Genomic DNA, 23,258 nt, shown 5'->3' with positions numbered 1-23,258 from the left:
GGGTAGGGGGGTGGGGGGGCAGTCTTTCCTCCTTTCAGCTGAAAAGGAGTTTTTGGACTTCTGAGTGAGAGCTAAAAGCAGGAGGGAGTCCCACAGGGGATGTACCAGATCCCTGGTGCAGCTGGCATTCTGTGCTTATGCCAGAAGAGCCCTGAAAGATTGGGCAATAAGGAATCATCGAAGGTTCACCTCCCAAGCAGTTGTAGGAGGAGAGCTTGGGCAGTGGGTGTTTCCTGATCTTGCCAGCAGTTCAAAGGATGTCCCAATAGTGGGGCTTCTGGATTTGCAAGCAGCTTATAGGACACCCCAGCCTACCTCAGAGAAACTAGCACTGACCAGGAGAGGTCAAGTCACTGGTCGAGTATGCCTACCTTAGGACCCTTTCCCTTTCGGGCATCCCTGGGTGTCCTTTCCTAAATTCGGATTAAGCATCTTTCTGTTTTATCAGGTGGTTGTCATTCTTGGCCTTTTCCTGGTCTCGCCTCTTGGCTCTTGGGCCTGGCCACTTCCCTTTACCAAACCAAAAGTGACTATGGGGAATGCCACTGTTGGCCCCAGGAGGTCAGCAAGGAGGGCAGAAAGCCCTCGTGCAGCCAACACTGCCTAGGACAGGGATCAAGGAGAGAGCACCACTGGCAAGACTGCGGTGGCCGCCTCTCATCCACAGGCCCCCACTGTCCCTGTGTTGCCAAACCAAACTTGGGTCTGCTCACCACACACAGTAAAGCAATCTAGTGACACCAGGTTGTGGCGAAGGAAAATGCACCATTTATTGTAGATACCATACAAAGAGTCCAGGGCAGCTAATAACTCAAATAAATCTGAACTCTCCAATGGGTTTCAGAAAGCGTTTTTAAAGGTAAGGTGATGGAGGGGAGTGACCAGGTATTTATTTGATCAGCTGATGTGCAGTTCTCTGGTTGATGGTGAAATAGCAGGGCAGTGTCTCAGGGGTTAACATTATCAATCCTCAGGCTTCAGTAGGTCTGGGGGCCTATGTGCTTATGCTCATCTAGTAGCTAACTTCTGTTTGGTGGAAGTTTTAGCATCTGTAAAAGAACTCAGGAAATGTGCATCAGATACTGTTATCTAGGTACTTCAGGGACGAACTGAAGACTGCCAAACATAAAATTAGAAACTTACTATTAGGATTTTAACAAAATGAGTATGAAACAACTTCAGATAATTGTGTAATCCTCTTTATTACCCATTCCAGTATCCTTGCCTGGAAAATCCCAAGGACAGAGGAGCCTGGTGGGCTGCCGTCTATGGGGTCGCACAGTCAGACACGACTGAAGCGACTTAGCTGCTGCTGCTGCTGCTTTATTACCTATATTGGAATAAGTTTAATGATACATAATTTTAAAATTACTCCAAAATAACAGCAACTTTAAAATTTTTGTTTAATCTTCTCATATAAAAGAGGTCTGGACGGTGGAGGTCTGGACTTGGTTCAGGGGACAAGAATAACTTCCTAAGTTGTTTTCTTGTGCCAGATTCACCTCTCAGCCTATGCGGTCTTATATAGACATCCTGACATTCCTAATGACGGACTAATCGAGAGCAAGATGCACATCTAATTCTCATCTTCTTCTCATCTATACTGTTGGCACTATGTCAGAACAATTCTTCAATAAATATGGGTTTTAAGAACAGAGAATGTATGGATGCTCTGGTGGATGGATGGAACTCCATATATGGAACTCAATATCTAGTTTCAATTATCCTAACAAACACAAGAAAAAACTTACCTTGGGATGCGGCGGTGGGCCCAATAGTGCCAACAACATGGATGATAAAAGAATTTACTGAGCCAGAAGTGAGGGTAGAAAGCAAGATTTATTGAGTACCCTGCAAGGGAGTTGTGGGCAAGACCAAGCGGGGGTCTGCACCTGGGGAAAGAAACTGGGCTTCTTTCAGGGTCCCCTCTGTTCACCCTTGGATTAATATTCTACCCAATGGTGGTTAGGGCTTACTGGAACTTCAACTGCTTGTAACTTCTGGGAATTTTCCACTGGGGGAGGGTGAGATGGTCTTATCTTGAAATGCCCTCCTCAGCCTAAGACTGTTTTATTGTTAAGCTCTACAGAAATCATGACCACACATTGGCTTTACTGCTTTCCTCGTAACCAGATGAACAGACCTTGTAGAGCAGGTGTTGGCAAACCAGATAACAGATTTTTTTACACTAGATCACAAGATCTCTGTCTCTATTCACCTCTTCTGTTGTTATATGATAATAACCATAGAAAATATATAAATGAATGATCATATGTCAGTAGCACTGGCATTTGAATTTCATGTGATTTTCACATGTCTTGAAATGGTCTCCTTTTAATTTGTAACCATTTAATATTGTAAAAACCATTCTTACCTTGTGGGCAGCACACACAAAAAAACCACAGTGGTAGTTTGCTAATGCCTGGCCTAGCAAGGCAAACGATTAAAATTAGGAGCTGAAACGTTGTGGTAGAAGCCCTAAGAAGAAGGTCAGGGTGGAATATAGCTGGCTTTCACTTTTTTAACTCCATATTTTTCCTCTCTAGAGTCATTCCACTTTTCTTTCCTGTGCTCCACTTCTTCCAGGATGGCTTTCAACAGCACGCACATTTTTTCATGTGTCTTCAGAGTTCTCTCTTGCAAGGACCATTTGTTTTTAAAAATGTTTCTAGAAGACTGAAAAACATTCAAGCCCCAAAGTAACTGCTTTCTAATGAAGGGCTTTAGTTCATTGGTTCATTGAGAGACAGCACTTGATTAATGCACATAAATCTCTGTGTGCCTCCCAAATGAAATATAATGCTGGATTCTATTCCTTTCACAAAAGCCACATACTTCTGTGTGCGTGACTTGGGGGCAGCCCAGAAGGCAGGAACAGATTTATATAAATGTGCTTCAGTGGGTAGTGAAGGCCATCTGAGTGGGGCGAAGGGAAGGACATCCTGCAGTACTGTTTTGGAGATTGAGTGGGCTTGAGACCTCATTGCTCTTTTAAGAAGTGCCTAGATTTATGACCATTTCATCCTTGATACATGAATGAAACAAAAGTTACAAAATTATGACAGATCACATCTTCAATACCATTTAAATTAGCATTTATGATATACCCTATGAACACTTCCTGCCTTCACAATAAACACTAAGTTGTATTCAGCTATCACCTAGTTATGTATACGATCTTTTATTAAACTTTTGTAGCCTATGCAGTAAATGATTTTCAAGAGGTGAAGCTCAGCAATGATCTCAATGCATGAAAGCCTTGAGGCTTTCATGGATAGGTAATTTGATTACAGCAAACCTTTCTCGGTTTTTGTTGTTAATGAAAAAATATTCTGGCTTTTGGAGTATTGCATTTGGTAAGTTACCTTCTCAAGTTTTCTTTCATCATTTGCAAATTGGGCTAGTTCAGTTCAGTTGCTCAGTTGTGTCCGACTCTTTGCGACCCCGTGAACCACAGCATGCCAGGCCTCCCTGTCCATCACCAACTCCCGGAGTTCACCCAGACTCACGTCCATCGAGTCAGTGATGCCATCCAGCCATCTCATCCTCTGTCGTCCCCTTCTCCTCCTGCCCCCAATCCCTCCCAGCATCAGTCTTTTCCAATGAGTCAACTCTTCACATGAGGTGGCCAAAGTACTGGAGTTTCAGCTTTAGCATCATTCCTTCCAAAGAAATCCCAGGGCTGATCTCCTTCAAAATGGACTGGTTGGATCTCCTTGCAGTCCAAGGGACTCTCAAGAGTCTTCTCCAACACCACAGTTCAAAAGCATCAATTCTTCGGCGCTCAGCTTTCTTCACAGTCCAACTCTCACATCCGTACATGACCACTGGAAAAACCATAGCCTTGACTAGATGGACCTTTGTTGGCAAAGTAATGTCTCTGCTTTTCAATATGCTATCTAGGTTGGTCATAACTTTCCTTCCAAGGAGTAAGCGTCTTTTAATTTCATGGCTGCAGTTACCATCTGCAGTGATTTTGGAGCCCCCCAAAATAAAGTCTGACACTGTTTCCACTGTTTCCCCATCTATTTCCCATGAAGTGATGCGACCAGATGCCATGATCTTCGTTTTCTGAATGTTGAGCTTCAAGCCAACTCTTCCACTCTCCACTTTCACTTTCATCAAGAGGCTTCACTTTCTGCCATAAGGGTGGTGTCATCTGCATATCTGAGGTTATTGATATTTCTCCCTGCAATCTTGATTCCAGCTTGTGCTTCTTCCAGCCCAGCGTTTCTCATGATGTACTCTGCATAGAAGTTAAATAAGCAGGGTGACAATATACAGCCTTGACGTACTCCTTTTCCTATTTGGAACCAGTCTGTTGTTCCATGTCCAGTTCTAACTGTTGCTTTCTGACCTGCATACCGGTTTCTCAAGAGGCAGGTCAGGTGGTCTGGTATTCCCATCTCTTTCAGAATTTTCCACAGTTTATTGTGACCCACACAGTCAAAGCCTTTGGCATAGTCAATAAAACAGAAAATTGGGCTAACAGTCTCTTAAAAGTACAGGAGTAAAGTGAAAGAGGAGTTTTCATAGAGCGTCTTTGGCATAACGGGGGTACGGTGGGGATTAGGGGTGGAAGCGGTGTCCGCTATTATTTTTGTTATTGGCAAAAACAAATCTCCCACAGAGAACACGTTTAATGGCCAGCTGGGACTGTGAACCGTGCAGATACTTAATCCCAGCATTTCAACCTCCTTTGCGCGGAGCCTGTTTTTCCCTTTCTGCCCATCAGTTGGCGCCTTTTGCCGTCCTTTTTTCCTCAAGCTGGCTTTTGGGGGCTGCGGTCGCTCCCCAGCTCGCAGGTCACATGGCCTGCCAGAGCGAGGGGACCGCGCCAGAGCTGCGCCGTGGGAGATGAGGCTTCCGCGCGCGTCCAAGTCCTGCGGCGGCCGCTCCTCCGAGGCCTCAAGGTCCAGCGATGGCTCCTCCGTGGTCATGAGCCAGACAGCCTAGGCGACTTCGGCAGTGGCCGTCAGCGTGCTCAGAGAACCGAGCTGACCGCTCTCACCCGGTAGGTTCCCGCTGCGAACGATCTGCTCTGCCCCTTTGGCATCATGACCAGAGCGCCCACCCGGGAGATGTCTCCAGAGCGAGGGAAAATGGATTAGGGTTGCTGCAGCCGGCACGCGGAGAGCAGTTGCAGGGGCTGGAGAGCCTGGGAGGGCCTGTGCCCCCGGCGGTGCGCTTTGGCGGGCTGCTTCAGTGCGGCCCCGCTAGTGGGGCCGGCTGCTTCCTGCGGGAGGAATGTGGAGACCCCAGAAGGGCGTCCCCCGCACGGCCTGGGCCGGCATCCGCGCAGGGATGACTGCGTGTCGCAGCAAGGACGCCTCCCTACCCCTCGCCTGTTGCCTTGGCGCCGCTAGGCCGACGGAAAGGCGCGAGCCGGGCATGTACGAGTCCAGGTAAGATTCTGCTGCTTGCCTAGCCTGGCTGGGCCCAGCACCCTAAGGGTGGATCGCCTAATGGCCGCCCGCTCGCTGCTATATCTGCCCGCGCCTCGGGCCAGCCCAGAGCACGGACAAACGCCCTGCTGCGGCGTTGGGTTTCTGCAGGCGACCTCGCAGCCCCGAGACCGAGGAAGGTCAACGGGGCAGAGGAAGGCGTCCTTCCCAGCTCCGGGAAAGACAGGACGCCTGGGAGGCAACGCCGCGATTTAGACTGTTAGTATCCTCCTACGGGTAGGGAAACTGAGACCGGAGCGCCGCGGGGACTGCCCACGGTCGGTGGCAGACCTAAATCCAAGACTGGTCCTCCGCTGCCATTCTCTTTCCTTGAGGGATAGTTAGGACCACCCCGCCTCGCCTCGCCCTTTTCCTGGTCTCTGTGTACGGGCGTTGCCAGTTGCCGCACTGCGCCCGCAGTATCCAGGGCGAGAATTGGAGGGTGGGTGTAACCCCGCCAGGCCTTGCTTGTCTCTTGTTCTCCCTGGAGGTGAAGGGACACAAGGGCGGATCCAATGATGATCTCACTATGCGGACCATTAGCAAAAACCTGCAGGCGTTGGTGTGCGCGCGTAGGCGTGCGCGCGTTTCCCCTAGAGAACTAAACCTTCTCAGGGGAAATTGGCTTTTAGGAATGCATTTCTAGAGTGCCCGACACCAGATATTTTAGGTGAGAAGATAAGACCATGTTTGTTTACCGTTATTAAAATTCGAATTTTTTTAAAAGGATAAGCTTATTACAAAACATTCAAGAAACAGAAAAATGTAAAGAAGAAAATAACTTAAAACTTCATCTCCTGGATTGTTTTTTTCCTAGGTATCTTAAAAATTTCTCTGCATGCACACATTTAAACCAGTAAGGTGGGCAAAAAAAAATTATTTCAATTTGTATGTCTGATTATCCAGAGGTAATCAGCTTTTTCCTCTCTGTATTGGCCTTTTGCATTTGTGTGAGTGAACTGACTATTAATTCTCTTACCTCTTTCAGTCAGAGTGTCTTTCTGTTCATGAGTTTTAAGTGCATGTTGTATATTACACATTAAAGTACTGATAGTAATTCTGTCATCTGTGTTGCACAGTCTTTTGCCTAATTTTTTAAGATTTATTTTTAATTAAAAGATAATTACAATATTGTGTTGGTTTCTGCCATACATCAACATGTTTTTTTGTTTGTTTCTTTGGGGGGTCAGCTTTTCATCTTTGGCCATTCAGTCCTATTCTTTTTCTTTATGGTTCTGCTTAAGAGTCTTGCTGAGAAAGGCCTTTCCTAACTCAAGTTTGTATAAATATTCACCTATATTTTCTTCAGGTATTTTTAAGCTTTTGTTGAAAAATTTTAATGTGTCATTTATTCTAATTTAAGATGTAAAGTGGAGAGCTAATTACTTTTTGTAAATGGTAGCCAGTTGCTGCAAAGCTAAGTTCATTTTTTATGCCTGATTTAGACTGCTACAATTATGGTACATTAAATTATTATATATTTATGTCTGCAGATTTTTGCATGTGTCTATTGGTATATTTCCGGAGAAGGCAATGGCACCCCACTCCAGTACTCTTGCCTGGAAAATCCATGGACAGAGGAGCCTGGTAGGCTGCAGTCCATGGGGTCGCTAAGAGTCGGACACGACTGAGCGACTTCACTTTCACTTTTCACTTTCCTGCATTGGAGAAGGAAATGGCAACCCACTCCAGTATTCTTGCCTGGAGAATCCCAGGGACGGCGGAGCCTGGTGGGCTGCCGTCTATGGGGTCATACAGAGTCGGACACGACTGAAGTGACTTAGCATAGCATTAGCATTGGTATATTTCGGTGCCAGGGCCATGTTATTTTAATTACTCAAGTTTTATAACAAATTTAATATCTTTGTTATTACCCAGTATCATCCACCTGCCTTTTTTAAAAAATCAGTTTTATTAAGATATAGTTTGCATGCATGCTCCATCGCTCAGTGTCCAGCTCTTTTCAACTGTATGGACTGTAGCCCACCAGGCTCCTCTGTTCATGGAATTTCCCAAGCAAGAATACTGGAGTGGGTTGCCATTTCCTCCTCCAGGGCATCTTCCCTACCCAGGCATCAAATTCAAGTCTCCTGCATTTCCTGCATTGTCAGGAGAGTTCTTTACCACCGAGCCACATGGGAACCCCCACACTTTGGTCAAATTATCCATCCTGTCTCTGCTCCACCAAAAGGAACAAATCATCTTTGGATTCCTATAGGATCTTTGATAATTAGGGTCCTGAGAGTAGGTCCCCTGAGTGGCACATTCACTACCCCAGTGCCTGGTACAAGACTCAGAATTGGTTGAATTAAACTTTTAACTGTGATCATAGAAGTAATGCATGTGCTTTCAGAAGGTAGAAAGCAAGAGTGGAACCCTCCATCCCTCATACCTTCATCTCTCCTTCACTAAATTATACTCCATATTAAAAATAAAATGATCATACCATGTACCCTTTTCTACAATTTGCACTGACATAGTTTACATTTTTCAATTAGAGACTTTCAAACTGCTTTGTTCGATACAATGAATTACCATAAACTGGGTGGCTTAAGCAGAACATTCATGTCCCACAATTCTGGAGTCTGAAGTCTGAGATTAGGGTGGTGCCAGAGTAGTTGGGTTCTGATAAGTGGCCCTTTTCCTGGTTTATGGATGGCTGCCTTCCTGATTTGTACTCACTGGCAGAGGATAGAGAAAGCAAGCTGTCTTCTGCCTTTTCTAATAAGGGCACTAGTCCCAGTAAAAGAGTTCCAGGGGCATGACCTTAATATCTCCTAAAGACCCCATCTCCAAACATCATCACATCAGGTGTTCAGATTTTGATTATGAATTTGGGGATGAAGAACACAAACATTCATTCCATAGCAGAGATTTAGGTAAGGCTTTTTAAATGTCAGTATATTTAAACCCTTCTTTTTCTTTTTAATGTGTCCATATCATCCCCATATGTTATTATCTAAACATTGTTCCCTGTTGTTGGCCATTTCCTTTCCCTGTAGTTTGTCTATCCTTTCCTGTAGTTTGTCTAGCCATCTTGATGCCCTGCCCTCCATCTATTCCTCTCCCCGTCTTTCTCCCTCTCTTTCTTACTTTCAAGCAAAATTTCTATGAACATTCCTTGTCTATGTTTGGTAGCATGTGTTGGCATTTCTGCAGAGTAGATTGCTAGAAGTAGAATTTCTATGTCAAAGGAGATGCACATATAAAATTTTTATAGATACCATCCAAAATTTCTCTCTAAAGGTCACACCAATTTATATAAAAGTGCCATTTACTGTACTGGCTCACTCTCTCAAAGAAAATTGAATTGATGTTATCTTAAATGTAGAGATTGATTTTGGAGCAAGAGACCTCCATCTCCTCTTTTATTAGTGAGGGTTCTCAGCAGAGAAGATGTTACTTTTATCCATTTATTTATTAGACTTTTACAGTGTCCTTCAGTGGGATTTTATAGAAGTGTATATTCTACATATTTTTTAAGTTTATTCTAGATATTTCTGGTTTCTTTTTTAGACCATTTTGATGGAGATGTTTTATCCCATTGATTAGTAATAGTCTGATTATATGAAAGCATATATGATTATGTGAAATCATATATATATGATTATGTAGTGTGTAACTACATAGGGCTTCCCAGGTGGCACAGTGGTAAAAAGAATCCCCTGCCAATGCAGGAGATTCAAGAGACAGAGCTTCCCTGGTGGCTCAGATGGTAGAGAGACTCTGCCTGCAATGCTGGAGACCTGGGTTCAGTACCTGAGTTGGGAAGATCCCCTGGAGCAAGAAATGGCAACCCACTCCAGGATTCTTGCCTGGAAAATTCCATGGACAGAAAAGCCTGGTGGGCTGCAGTCCGTGGAATTTGAGTCAGACATGACTGAGTGAGCACACACACAGATCATAGCATATATTATCTTTGCATACTAATTCTGCTACCAAACACATTCTGAAAGTCTGTACCATTTCTAATCATCTTCCAGTGGATTTTCTTGGCTTTCCAATCTATGCAGAGACAATATTGCATAATGGTTGAGAACATGAGTTCTGTAAACAGTCTGCTTGCTTTTCAAGTTTTGCCACCTATTTAAAGCTTTGCTAACCTTGGGTACAAGTTAATTGTTCCTTAATTTTTTTCGGATATAAAATGGATTTAATAATAGTACTTCTCATAGGTTTCTTATGAGAATAAATGAGATGCTTAAAACAGTGCCCATAAGAAGTGCTCAGCAAGAATTTCCAAGTAAGTTGATCTCTACGCATTATATGACCAGACTCTTTGCTACTCCCAACTTTATATCTTAGGAATTAAACCCTATAGAAGTCTTTTATTTGCTTAACAAACATTAAACCTTTTCTGTGCAGAGAATCCTGTTCTGGGTCTGTGAAGGATATCAAAGATAAATCAGACTGAGTCTACTAATAGAGGTTTATAAGTCCAGTTCAGATCAGTTCAGTTCAGTCACTCAGTCGTGTCCAACTCTCTGCGACCCCATGAATTGCAGCACACCAGGCCTCCCTGTCCATCACCAACTCCCAGAGTTCACCCAAACCCATGTCCATCGAGTCCGTGATGCCATCCAACCATCTCATCCTCTGCCATCCCCTTCTCCTCCTGCCCTCAATCTTTCCCAGCATCAGCATCTTTTCCATGAGTCAACTCTTCGCATGAGGTGGCCAAAGTGTTGGAGTTTCAGCTTTAGCATCGGTCCTTCCAATGAACACCCAGGACTGATCTCCTTTAGGATGGACTTGTTGGATCTCCTTGCAGTCCAAGGGACTCTCAAGAGTCTTCTCCAACACCACAGTTCAAAAGCATCAATTCTTTAGCTCTCAGCTTTCTTCACAGTCCAACTCTCACATCCATACATGACCACTGGAAAAATCATAGCCTTGACTTGACCTTTGTTATAAGTCCAACTAGGTTGTAAATCACAGGCCATGAATCAAGCCATGTAAGATAGCATGCATCATATAAAAAGTTTAAGCTTTGAAATTTTTCCTGTGTTTGAATTCCCTGCTTTCACCTTGGTAGCATTTTTTTTCCATTTAAATGAGATTAGTTCCATTAATGTTTGAGAGTTGCTCTTTGGTCAGAAGAAATATACGCAAGACTAGTCCAGAACCTGGATACGTAGTAGGAGCTTAACTGTTGTTGTTTAGTTGCTAAGTCGTGTCCGACTCTTTGTGACCCCGTGGACTATAGCCCACCAGGCTCCTCTGTCCATGAGATTTCCCAGGCAAAAATACTTTTGTGGGTTGCCATTTCCTTTACCAGGGATCTTCCCAACCCAGGAATTGAACCCTTGTCTCCTGCATTAGGAGGTGGATTCCTTATCGCTAAGCCACCAGGGAAGCCCAGGAGCTTAATAAGTGGTAGCTACAAATAGATGCAGTTTAAACTAGAAAGTGACAAATGAATGTTCTGGAATGAAAGTTCATGTAAAGGACCCTAGAACTTGAAGAAAAAAAGAAATTATTTCTGTTTGGGTGTGTTTACGTGAAACAGATTGCCATTTATTTCTCCAGCAAAGATAGGTCTATTTGGGATCAGCAGAGAACTGCAATTCAGGATCTACAACCATGGTGAGTCATATGCAAGTTTCTGCACATCAAGGGAAGGCAAATGTTTTTATGGAGGGGAAAAGAATGTTGGAAGGCAATAGTAAACTAAGAGCTCATGACTTTTTGTTGGCTGAGTCCTTGCCAGGAAAGAAGGGAAGTCTTTCTTCTTCCTGGTGACTCTCTGTTGTCATTCTGGGATCTGAGAGCTCCCTTTCTGGTCCTCGAGCTATATTTAATTGAGTTTTCTATTTATTAATTTTTTTTATATCTCCCCCTTTTGTTGAAGATCTGTTTCCAAAAGCATTGCTTATTAAGTGTCAGGTTTTCTACTTTCAGAGGCATTTTGTTCTTCAATGTAAGGAAAGACCTTTTCTAGGTATTATGTCTCATGTTGGAGGGAATAGATTAGGAGTCTAATTATTAAGGTCACATGTGAGTAACAAGGAGGGGTAGGAGGGAGAACGCTCAGGCACGTTTCATTTAAAGTTCATGTGTTATCAATATCATAGACATTAGGGATTTCCCTGGTGGTCCAGCAATTAAGAACCACCTTCCAATGCAGGAGGTGTGGGTGTGATCCCTGGTCAGGGAACTAAGATCCCACATGCCATGGGGCAACTAAGACCACACATCACAACTAGAGAGAAGCCCTCCCACTGACACAAAAAAAATCCCTCAAACCAACAATTGAGACTGGATGCAGCCAAAAATAAATAAGTTCAGTTCAGTCATTCAGTCGTGTCTGACTCTTTGTGACCCCATGAATCGCAGCATGCCAGGCCTCCCTGTCCATCACCAACTCCTGGAGTCCACCCAAACCCATGTCCATCGAGTCGGTGATGCCATCCAACCATCTCATCCTCTGTCATCCCCTTCTCCTCCTGCCCTCAATCCCTCCCAGCATCAGGGTCTTTTCCAATGAGTCAGCTCTTCACATCACGTGGCCAAAGTATTGGAGTTTCAGCTTCAACATCAGTCCTTCCAATGAACACCCAGGACTGATCTCCTTTAGGATGGACTGGTTGGATCTCCTTGCAGTCCAAGGGACTCTCAAGAGTCTTCTCCAACACCACAGTTCAAAAGCATCAATTCTTAAGCGCTCAGCTTTCTTTATAGTCCAACTCTCACATCCATACATGACTACTAGAAAAACCATAGCCTTGACTAGATGGACCTTTGTTGGCAAAGTAATGTCTCTGCTTTTCAATATGCTATCTAGGTTGGTCATAACTCTCCTTCCAAGGAGTAAGCGTCTTTTAATTTCATTGCTGCAATCACCATCTGCAGTGATTTTGGAGCCCAGAAAAATAGTCAGCCACTGTTTCCATTGTTTCTCCATCTATTTGCCATGAAGTGATGGGACCGGATTGAGCTTTAAGCCAACTTTTTCACTCTCCTCTTTCACTTTCATCAAGAGGCTCTTTAGTTCTTCTTCTTTTTCTGCTATAAGGGTGGTGTCATCTGCATATCTGAGGTTACTGATATTTCTCCCAGCAATCTTGATTCCAGCTTGTGCTTCCTCCAGCCCAGCGTTTCTCATGATGTACTCTGCATAGAAGTTAAATAAGCAGGGTGACAATATACAGCCTTGACGGACTCCTTTTCCTATTTGGAACCAGTCTGTTGTTCCATGTCCAGTTCTAACTGTTGCTTCCTGACTTGCATACAGGTTTCTCAAGAGGCAGGTCAGGTGGTCTGGTATTCCCATCTCTTTCAGAATTTTCCACATTTTAATGTGATCCACACAGTCAAAGGCTTTGGCATAGTCAATAAAGCAGATGTTTTTCTGGAACTCTCTCGCTTTTTCGATGATCCAGCAGATGTTGGCAATTTGATCTCTGGTTGCTCTGCTTTTTCTAAAACCAAAAATATATATTTTTAAAAAGGATCGTTGACATTAGAGATCATTTGAAGTGTTGTGTCATTATCAATGATTTGACGATAAACATCCAACAGGACTGGCCCAGATATCTTAAGAAAGGTGTCTCATCAGATGTCATCTGCTTCAATTCTGAGAAATCTTTACTTTCAGGTCAATAGATGATGTACAGACCCTGTTAGGGTTTTGTGCTCTCTTTAGGTCACATGTATCCAAGAGTCTGTTCCTTGTAGTTTGGCACCACAAGTACCTGACAGGGACATTTCCAGTGAGGCTGAGGAGGATTTCTGGAGGTGACTTTTTCACTAGATGAAACCTCCAGATTGTAAGATGTGATGCTTAAGGTTTTCATCTCCCAAGAGTGTGCGGTGAAAACACTGCTCTACCACACATTGATATTTTTAATAGAAGCAATTCAGTTCAGTTCAGTTCAGTCACTCAGTCGTGTCCGGCTCTTTGCGACCCCATGAATCGCAGCACGCCAGGCCTCCCTGTCCATCACCAACTCCCGGAGTTCACTCAGACTCACGTCCATCGAGTCAGTGATGCCATCCAGCCATCTCATCCTCTGTCGTCCCCTTCTCCTCCTGCCCCCAATCCGTCCCAGCATCAGAGTCTTTTCCAATGAGTCAACTCTTCGCATAAGGTGGCCAAAGTACTGGAGTTTCAGCCTTAGCATCATTCCTTCCAAAGAAATCCCAGGGCTAATCTCCTTCAGAATGGAGGCCTCTGCAATTCTGGAGTATCTCTCCTTATATTAGTTGTGGGTTGAAAGAAGCAAGAGCCAACTTCATTGGGTGCCCTGTGACTGTCTCAGTGTAAGCACTTTTGAATTCTTAGAGAAGTGGATCTGAGACTTAGAAAGACTGACAACAATGCTTTTGGCCATTTGTTGGAGAGCCTCAACAGATTTTCTAATTGAGCCATAAAGATATTATTTCGAGTAAACCAGAGAATTGAGTGTGGTAAGCACAGTGAACGTGTGAAACTGACCAAACATTGTAGACTTGTCAAAGTACCTGACCAGTAAAACAGGTTCCTCAATCACTGAAGTGCAGGAGGAGTTCCCTCAGATCAGATGAGATCAGTCACTCAGTCGCGTCCGACTCTTTGCGACCCCATGAATCGCAGCATGCCAGGCCTCCCTATCCATCACCAACTCCCGGACTTCACTCAGACTCAAATCCATCGAGTCAGTGATGCCATCCAGCCATCTCATCCTCTGTCGTCCCCTTCTCCTCTTGCCCCCAATCCCTCCCAGCATCAGGGTCTTTTCCAATGAGTCAACTCTTCACATGAGGTGGCCAAAGTACTGGAGTTTCAGCTTTAGCATCATTCCTTCCAAAGAAATCCCAGGGCTGATCTCCTTCAAAATGGACTGGTTGGATCTCCTTGCAGTCCAAGGGACTCTCAGGAGTCTTCTCCAACACCACAGTTCAAAAGCATCAATTCTTCGGCGCTCAGCTTTCTTCACAGTCCAACTCTCACATCCATACATGACCACAAGAAAAACCATAGCCTTGACTAGATGAAACTTTGTTGGCAAAGTAATGTCTCTGCTTTTCAATATGCTATCTAGGTTGGTCATAACTTTCCTTCCAAGGAGTAAGCGTCTTTTAATTTCATGGCTGCAGTCACCATCTGCAGTGATTTTGGAGCCCAGAAAAATAAAGTCAGCCACTGTTTCCACTGTTTCCCCATCTATTTCCCATGAAGTGATGGGACCGGATGCCATGATCTTCGTTTTCTGAATGTCGAGCTTTAAGCCAACTTTTTCATTCTCCACTTTCACCTTCATCAAGAGGCTTTTTAGTTCCTCTTCACTTTCTGCCATAAGGGTGGTGTCATCTGCATATCTGAGGTTATTGATGTTTCTCCCGGCAATCTTGATTCCAGCTTGTGCTTCTTCCAGTCCAGTGTTTCTCATGATGTACTCTGCATATAAGTTAAATAAACAGGGTGACAATATACAGCCTTGACGTACTCCTTTTCCTATTTGGAACCAGTCTGTTGTTCCATGTCCAGTTCTAACTGTTGCTTCCTGACCTGCATACAAATTTCTCAAGAGGCAGGTCAGGTGGTCTGGTATTACCATCTTTTTAAGAATTTTCCACACTTTATTGTGATCTGCACAATCAAAGGCTTTGGTATAGTTAATAAAGCAGAAATAAGATGTTTTTCTGGAATTCTCTTGCTTTTTTGATGATCCAACAGATGTTGGCAATTTGATCTCTGGTTCCTCTGCCTTTTCTAAAACCAGCTTGAACATCAGGAAGTTCACGGTTCACATATTGCTGAAGCCTGGCTTGGAGAATTTTGAGCATTACTTTACTAGCGAGTGAGATGAGTGCAATTGTGCGGTAGTTTGAGCATTCTTTGGCATTACCTTTCTTTGGAATTGGAATGAAAACTGCCCTTTTCCAGTCCTGTGGCCACTGCTGAGTTTTCCAAATTTGCTGGCATATTGAGTGCAGCACTTTCACAGCATCATCTTTCAGGATTTGAAAGAGCTCAACTGGAATTCCATCACCTCCACTAGCTTTGTTCGTAGTGATGCTTTCTAAGGCCCACTTGACTTCACATTCCAGGATGTCTGGCTCTAGGTCAGTGATCACACCATCGTGATTATCTGGGTCGTGAAGATCTTTTTTTCTACAGTTCTTCTGTGTATTCTTGCCATCTCCTCTTAATATCTTCTGCTTCTGTTGGGTCCATACCATTTCTGTCCTTTATCGAGCCCATCTTTGCATGAAATGTTCCTTTGGTATCTCTGATTTTCTTGAAGAGATCTCTAGTCTTTCCCATTCTGTTGTTTTCCTCTATTTCTTTGCATTGATCACTGAAGAAGGCTTTCTTATCTCTTCTTGCTATTCTTTGGAACTCTGCATTCAGATGTTTATATCTTTCCTTTTTTCCTTTGCTTTTCGCTTCTCTTCTTTTCACAGCTATTTGTAAGGCCTCCCCAGACAGCCATTTTGCTTTTTGCATTTCTTTTCCATGGGAATGGTCTTGATCCCTGTCTCCTGTACAATGTCACGAACCTCATTCCATAGCCCATCAGGCACTCTATCTATCAGATCTAGGCCCTTAAATCTATTTCTCACTTGCACTGTATAATCATAAGGGATTTGATTTAGGTCATACCTGAGTGGTCTAGTGGTTTTCCCTACTTTCTTCAATTTAAGTCTGAATTTGGACTTAATAAGGAGTTCATGGTCTGAGCCACAGTCAGCTCCTGGTCTTGTTTTTGCTGACTGTATAGAGCTTCTCCATCTTTGGCTGCAAAGAATATAATCAATCTGATTTCGGTGTTGACCATCTGGTGATGTCCATGTATAGAGTCTTCTCTTGTGTTGTTGGAAGAGGGTGTTTGTTATGTTCAGTGCATTTTCTTGGCAAAACTCTATTAGTCTTTGCCCTGCTTCATTCTGTATTCCAAGGCCAAATATTCCTGTTACTTCAGGTGTTTCTTGACTTCCTACTTTTGCATTCCAGTCCCCTATAATGAAAAGGACATCTTTTTTGGGTGTTAGTTCTAAAAGGTCTTGTAGGTCTTCATAGAACCGTTCAACTTCAGCTTCTTCAGCATTACTGGTTGGGGCATAGACTTGGATTACTGTGATATTGAATGATTTGCCTTGGAAACAAACAGAGATCACTCTGTCGTTTTGAGACTGCATCCAAGTACTGCATTTTGGACTCTTTTGTTGACCATGATGGCCACTCAATTTCTTCTGAGGGATTCCTGCCTGCAGTAGTAGATATAATGGTCATCTGAGTTAAATTCACCCATTCCAGTCCATTTTAGTTCGCTGATTCCTAGAATGTCGACGTTCACTCTTGCCATCTCTTGTTTGACCACTTCCAATTTGCCTTGATTCATGGACATGACATTCCAGGTTCCTATGCAATATTGCTCTTTATAGCATCGGACCTTGCATCTATCACCAGTCACATCCACAGCTGGGTATTCTTTTTGCTTTGGCTCCATCCCTTCATTCTTTCTGAGTTATTTCTCCACTGATCTCCAATAGCATATTGGGCACCTACTGACCTGGGGAGTTCCTCTTTCAGTATCGTATCATTTTGCCTTTTCATACTGTTCATGGGGTTCTCAAGGCAAGAATACTGAAGTGGTTTGCCATTCCCTTCTCCAGTGGACCACATTCTGTCAGATCTCTCCACCATGACCCGCCCGTCTTGGGTTGCCCCACGGGCATGGCTTAGTTTCATTGAGTTAGACAAGGCTGTGGTCCTAGTGTGATTAGATTGACTAGTTTTCTGTGAGTATGGTTTCAGTGTGTCTGCCCTCTGATGCCCTCTTGCAACACCTACCATCTTACTTGGGTTTCTCTTACCTTGGGCGTGGGGTATCTCTTCACGGCTGCTCCAGCAAAGCGCAGCTGCTGCTCCTTACCGTGGACCAGGGGTATCTCCTCGCTGCCGCCCTTCCTGACCTTCAACAAGGGCCTCTAGGCCCTCCTGCGCCCACGCAGCCACCTATCCTTGGAAGTGGAGTTGGTCCTCCCAGCCGCTGCCCCTGGCCTCGGGCGTTGGGGCGTGGGGTGGCTCCTCCCAGCCACCGCCCCTGGCCTCGGGCGTTGGGGCGTGGGGTAGCTCCTCTCGGCCACTGCCCTGACCTCAGACGCGGGGTAGCTCCTCCCGGCTGCTGCCCCTGACCTCAGACTTGGGTAGCTCTTCTCGGCCGTTCTTGCGCCGTCACAGCCTGGCACTCTCAGCCGCTGCCCCTGACCTCGACCGTGGGGTAACTCCTCTTGGCCGCCGCCCTTCGGGAACCTAGAAGTTAAATAAGCAGGGTGACAATATACAGCCTTGATGTACTCCTTTTTCAATTTGGAACCAGTCAGTAGCTCCATGTCTGGTTCTAACTGTTGTTTCTTGACCCACATACAGGTTTGTCAGGAGATAGGTAAGGTGGTCTGGCACTCCCATCTCTTTAAGAATTTTCCACTGTTTGTTTGTGATCTATACAAAGGCTTTACTGTAGTCAATGAAGCAGAAGTAGGAATTTTTCTGGAACTCTTTTGCCTTCTCCATGATCCAATGAATATTGACAGTTTGATCTCTGGTTCCTCTGTCTCTTCACAAACCAGCTTGTACATCTAGAAGTTCTTGGTTCATTTACTGCTGAATCCTAGCTTGAAGGATTTTGAGTATAACCTTGCTAGCATGTGAAATGAGTACAGTTGTATGGTAGTTTCAACATCTTTGGCATTGCCCTTCTTTGGGATTGGAACAATAACTGACATTTTCCAGTCCTGTGACCACTGCTGAGTTTTCCAAATTTGCTGACATATTGAGCGCAACACTTTAACAGCATCATCTTTTAGGATTTGAAATAGCTTAGCTGGAATTCCATCACTTACACTGTTGTTTTGTTGTTGTTGTTTTGTAGTATTGCTTCCAAAGACCCACTTGACTTCACACTTCAGGATGTCCAGCTCTAGGTGAGTGACCACACCATCTTGGTTATCCAGGTCATGAAGACCTTTCTTGTATAGTTCTGTGTATTCTTGCCGCCTCTTCTTAATCTCTTCTGCTTCTGTTAGATCCTTACCATTTCTGTCCTTTATCATGCCTATCCTTGCGTGAAATGTTCCCTTGATATCTCCAGTTTTCTTGCAGAGATCTCTAGTCTGTCCCATTCTATTGCTTTCCTCCGTTTGTTTGCATTGTTCCTTTCAGAAGCCCATCTTATCTCTCCTTACTATTCTCTGGAACTCTACATTCAGTTGGCTATATCTTCCCCTTTCTCCCTTGCCTTCCTGTTCTCCTCTTTCCTCAGCTATTTATAAAGCTTTCTCAGACAACCACTTTGCCTTCTTGCATTTCTTTTTCTTTGGGATGGTTTTGGTCACTGCCTCCTGTGCAACGTTGTGTGCCTCCATCCATAGTTCTTCAGGCACTCTGTCTGTCAGATCTAATCCCTTGAATCTATTTGAAATGTCTACTGCATAATCATAAGAGATTTTATTTAGGTCATACCTGAATGGCTTAGTGGTTTTCCCTACTTTATTCAGTTTAAGTGTGAACTTTGCAATAAGGAACTCATGATCTAAGCCACAGTCAGCTCCAGTCTTGTTTTTACTGCATAGAGTTTCTCCATATTTGGCTGCAAAGAGCATAATTAATCTGATTTCTTTTGGTATTGACCATCTGATGATGTTCATGTGTAGAGTCGTCTCTTGTGTTGTCGGAAAAGGGTGTTTACTATGACCAACATGTTCTCTTGACAAAACTGTTAGCTTTGCCCTGCTTCATTTTGTACTCCAAAGTCAAACTTGCTTGTTATTCCAGGTATCTCTTGACTTCCTACTTCTGCATTCCAATCCTCTATGATTGAAAGGACATCTTTTTTTGGTATTAGATCTAGGTCTTATATGGAGAAGGAAATAGCAACCCACTCCAGTATTCTGGCCTAGAGAATCCTATGGACAGAGGAGCCTGGTGGGCTGCTGTCCATAGAGTCGCATAGAGTTGGACACGACTGAAGCGACTTAGCATGCATGTATGCATTGGAGAAGGAAATGGCAACCCACTTCAGTATTCTTGCCTGGAGAATCCCAGGGACAGAGGAGCCTGGTGGGCTGCCATCTATGGGGTCTCCAAGAGTCGGACACAACTGAAGCAACTTAGCAGCAGCAGCAGCTAGGTCTTATAGGTCTTCATAGAACTGGTCAACTTCAGCTTTTTCAGCATCAATGGTTGGGTCATAGACTTGGATTACCGTGATATTGAATGATTTGCCTTGGAAACAACCCAAGATCATTTTGTTGTTTTTGAGATTGCACCCAAATATTGCACTTTGGGCTCTCTTGATGGCTATGAAGTCTACTCCATTTCTTCTAAGGATTCTTACCCACATTAGTAGATACAATGGTCATCTGAATTAATTTTGCCCATTCCCCTTCATTTTGTACCCTGATTCCTAAGATGTCAATGTTCATTCTTGCCATCTCCTGTTTGACCACTTCCAATTTACCTTGATTCATGGACCTAACATTCCAGGTTCCTTGCAATATTATTCTTTACAGCATTGGACTTTACTTTATCCACCAGACATATCCACAACTGAGTGTCATTTCCACTTTGGCCCAGTCACTTCATTCTGGAGCTCTTAGTAACTGCCCTCTGCACTTCCCCAGTAGCATATGGGACACCTTCCCACCTGGGGGGATTATCTTCCGGTGTCATATTTGTTTACCGTTTCATACAGTCCTTGGGGTTCTCCAGGTAAGAATACTGGAAAGTGAAAGTCACTCAGTTGTGTTGAACTCTATGCAACCCCATGGACTGTAGCCCACTAGCCTCCTCCTCTGTCAATGGAATTCTCCAGGCAAGAATATTGGAGTGGGCTGTCATTTCCTCTCCAGGGGATCTTCTTGATTCAGGGATCAAACCTAGGTCTCCAGCATTGCAGGCATATTCTTTACCATCTGAGCCATCAGAAAAGCCCCAAGAATAATGAAGTGGGCTGTTATTTCCTCCTTCCTTGGACCATGTTTTGTCAGAACTCTTCACTATGACCTGTCTGTCTTGGGTGGCCCTACATGGCATGGCTCATAGCTTCATTGAGTTATGCAAGCCCCTTCACCCTGACAAGGTTGTGATCCATGAAGGAAACTTAAGTTTGTAACAATCTCTTTTCTGATGTCCTGGCTCTTTGCAACACCCCACATACTCAGGGAGTAGCTTGTAAAGTGTTCAGTTCCTTACCCAGGAAAGAGTGGGAGATGAGCATTTTTTGGCCTTTTCTCTCACCACTGAGCCCTGGAGGTTCAGCAATGGAGAGTACTCACATACCCATTAAGAACTGCTGCTTTCTTTGCTGTTCCTGTTGGTCTAATGGATGTGTGCCCTATTGGTCTTTAGAGCTAGGTTTTTGGAGCCTGTCCATCAGGTGGGAGCCTTGAAAATTGGAGCTCTGTGTATGTGGTCCAAATCTTTCACTCAGGGACCAGCTGGTTGTTGTGGGTGTGTTAGTCCCAGTTGACTGGCACTGTGCCAGGTTGGAATTTATGGTAAGAGCTTGTTTTGATGTGGGTATTTTCTTATTTGCCTGATGTGTAGGAGTCACTCAGCTAGGTTCTGGATTTCTCTTAGAAGGAATTTTCCTTGTGCAGCTGTACATTCAATATGTCCATGGGAAGAGGAAAGATCAAGAGCACTAAATGTTGTCATCTTTGTCTCTCCCTGAGTTTGCTTCTTTTAATGGGTAGCTGTATCCCATTCTTTGGAGGTACCATAGTTTATTTAACTCACTCAATTGATGGGCACTTGGCAATATTCTGCTATTCTACTTGGTGCTACAAGTCATTCTTCACACATGAGGATATATATCTAGGAAAGAATGCTAGAAATTGAATTGCTGAGGTGTCTTGTTGCATGTGTGCATGTGAAGTTGCTTCAGTCATGTCTGACTCTTTACGACCCTATGGACCATAGTCTGCCAGGCTCCTCTGTCCATGGGATTCTCCAGGCAAGAATACTGGCATGGGTTGCCATGCCCTCCTCCAGGGGATCTTCCCAACCCAGGGATCTAACCCACGTCCCTTATGTCTCCTGCATTGGCAGGCAGGTTCTTTACCACTAGTGCCACCTAGAAGGCCCCAGTGTGTCTTGTTAGATAGTTCTAAATTAATTCTACAGAGGTTGTGCCAATTCACAACTCCCATTTTTTTAATGCAAAACATATGAGTACCTATGTAGTAAGTCCTATGTTTATGAAGACCAGGAACGGCTCCTCTAGGAGACTGTGTTACAGAATGAGAAAAAGCTATCTATATGAAGACACAAGGAAAGGTATGGGGATTAGAATGTTCTTGGGTAAGGCAGTTGAGTGAGCAAAGGCCAGGAGATGGGCAACAGCTTAGCACAGTTGATGCTCTGAAAGAAGATCAGCATATCTAGAGGTGCCTTCCTCACTTGCTATATGTGGCTATCCAGTTCAGTTCAGTTGCTCAGTCGTGTCTGACTCTTTGCGACCCCATGAACCGCAGCATGCCAGGCCTCCCTGTCCATCACCAACTCCCAGAGTTCAATCAAACTCATGTCCATCAAGTCAGAGATGCCATCCAGCCGTCTCATCCTCTGTTGTCCCCTTTTCCTCCTGCCCCCAATCCCTCCCAGCATCAGAGTCTTTTCCAATGAGTCAACTCTTCACATGAGGTGGCCAAAGTATTGGAGTTTCAGCTTTAGCATCAGTCCTTCCAGTGAACACCCAGGACTGATCTCCTTTAGAATGGACTGGTTGGATCTCCTTGCAGTCCAAGGGACTCTCAAGAGTCTTCTCCAACACCACAGTTCAAAAGCATCAATTCTTCAATGCTCAGCTTTCTTCACATCCATACATGACCACTGGAAAAACCATAGCCTTGACTAGACAGACCTTTGATGGCAAAGTAATGTCTCTGCTTTTCATTATGCTATCTATGTTGGTCATAACTTTCCTTCCAAGGAGTAAGCGTCTTTTAATTTCATGGCTGCAATCACCATCTGCAGTGATTTTGGAGCCCCCAAAAATTAAGTCTGACACTGGTTCCCCATCTATTTCCCATGAAGTGATGGGACCAGATGCCATGATCTTAGTTTTCTGAATGTTGAGTTTTAAGCCAACTTTTTCACTCTCCTCTTTCACTTTCATCAAGAGGCTTTTTAGTTTCTCTTCACTTTCTGGCATAAGGGTGATGTCATCTGCATATCTGAGGTTATTGATATTTCTCCCGGCAATCTTGATTCCAGCTTGTGCTTCTTCCAGCCCAGCGTTTCTCATGATGTACTCTGCATATAAGTTAAAGAAACAGGGTGACAATATACAGCCTTGACGTACTCCTTTTCCTATTTGGAACCTAAGCACTTAAATGTGGCTCATGTTGAATTGAGATATGCTGTGAAAATAAAATACACACTGAATTTCAAAGACTTAGTATGGAAAAAAGAATATAGAATGCCTCATTTGTAATTTTTTATATTGGTTTCATGTTGAAATCATAATTTTGATATGTTGTGTTAAAATACATTATTAAAATGAATTTCATCTGTTTATTTTTACTTTTTTATTGTGGCTGCTAGAAAAATTTTAACTACATATGTGGCTTACAGTATATTTCTGTTGGACAGTCATAGTCTAGAGCATAGAGTTGGTAAACTATCAGTTGCAGGCCAGATTTGGTCTACAGCCTGTTTTAATGTGACCTGAGTGCTAAAAATAGTTTTTACATTTTTTCAAAGAGTTAAAAAAAGAAATAATATAAGTGGAATATGCAACTGTGTGTGATCAACAAAGTCTAAAATACTTACTATCTAGCCTTTATTAGTCTAGAACATACAAAGAGGGCAGTAGAACAAGA

General features: G+C 43.9%; 1 protein-coding gene across 2 annotated transcripts in view; it reads left to right on the top strand.

Moving 5' to 3' along the window:
• Positions 1-4,457: 4,457 nt before the first annotated feature.
• Positions 4,458-23,258, top strand: part of PGAP4 (post-GPI attachment to proteins GalNAc transferase 4) — a 28,398-nt gene continuing 9,597 nt past the window's right edge. For both annotated transcript variants that reach the window (XM_044940349.2, XR_006550109.2), the window contains exons 1-2: positions 4,458-5,014; positions 18,305-18,356. The gene's annotated coding sequence lies outside the window, so the exon portion shown is untranslated. The remainder of the gene's footprint in view (positions 5,015-18,304; positions 18,357-23,258) is intronic.

This window comes from Bubalus bubalis, chromosome 3 (assembly GCF_019923935.1).
Source record: "Bubalus bubalis isolate 160015118507 breed Murrah chromosome 3, NDDB_SH_1, whole genome shotgun sequence".
NCBI classification, from domain to species: Eukaryota; Metazoa; Chordata; class Mammalia; order Artiodactyla; family Bovidae; genus Bubalus; species Bubalus bubalis.
The sequence above is the reverse complement of the archived record's forward strand: the minus strand, read 5'-3'. Positions and strand labels throughout refer to the sequence as shown.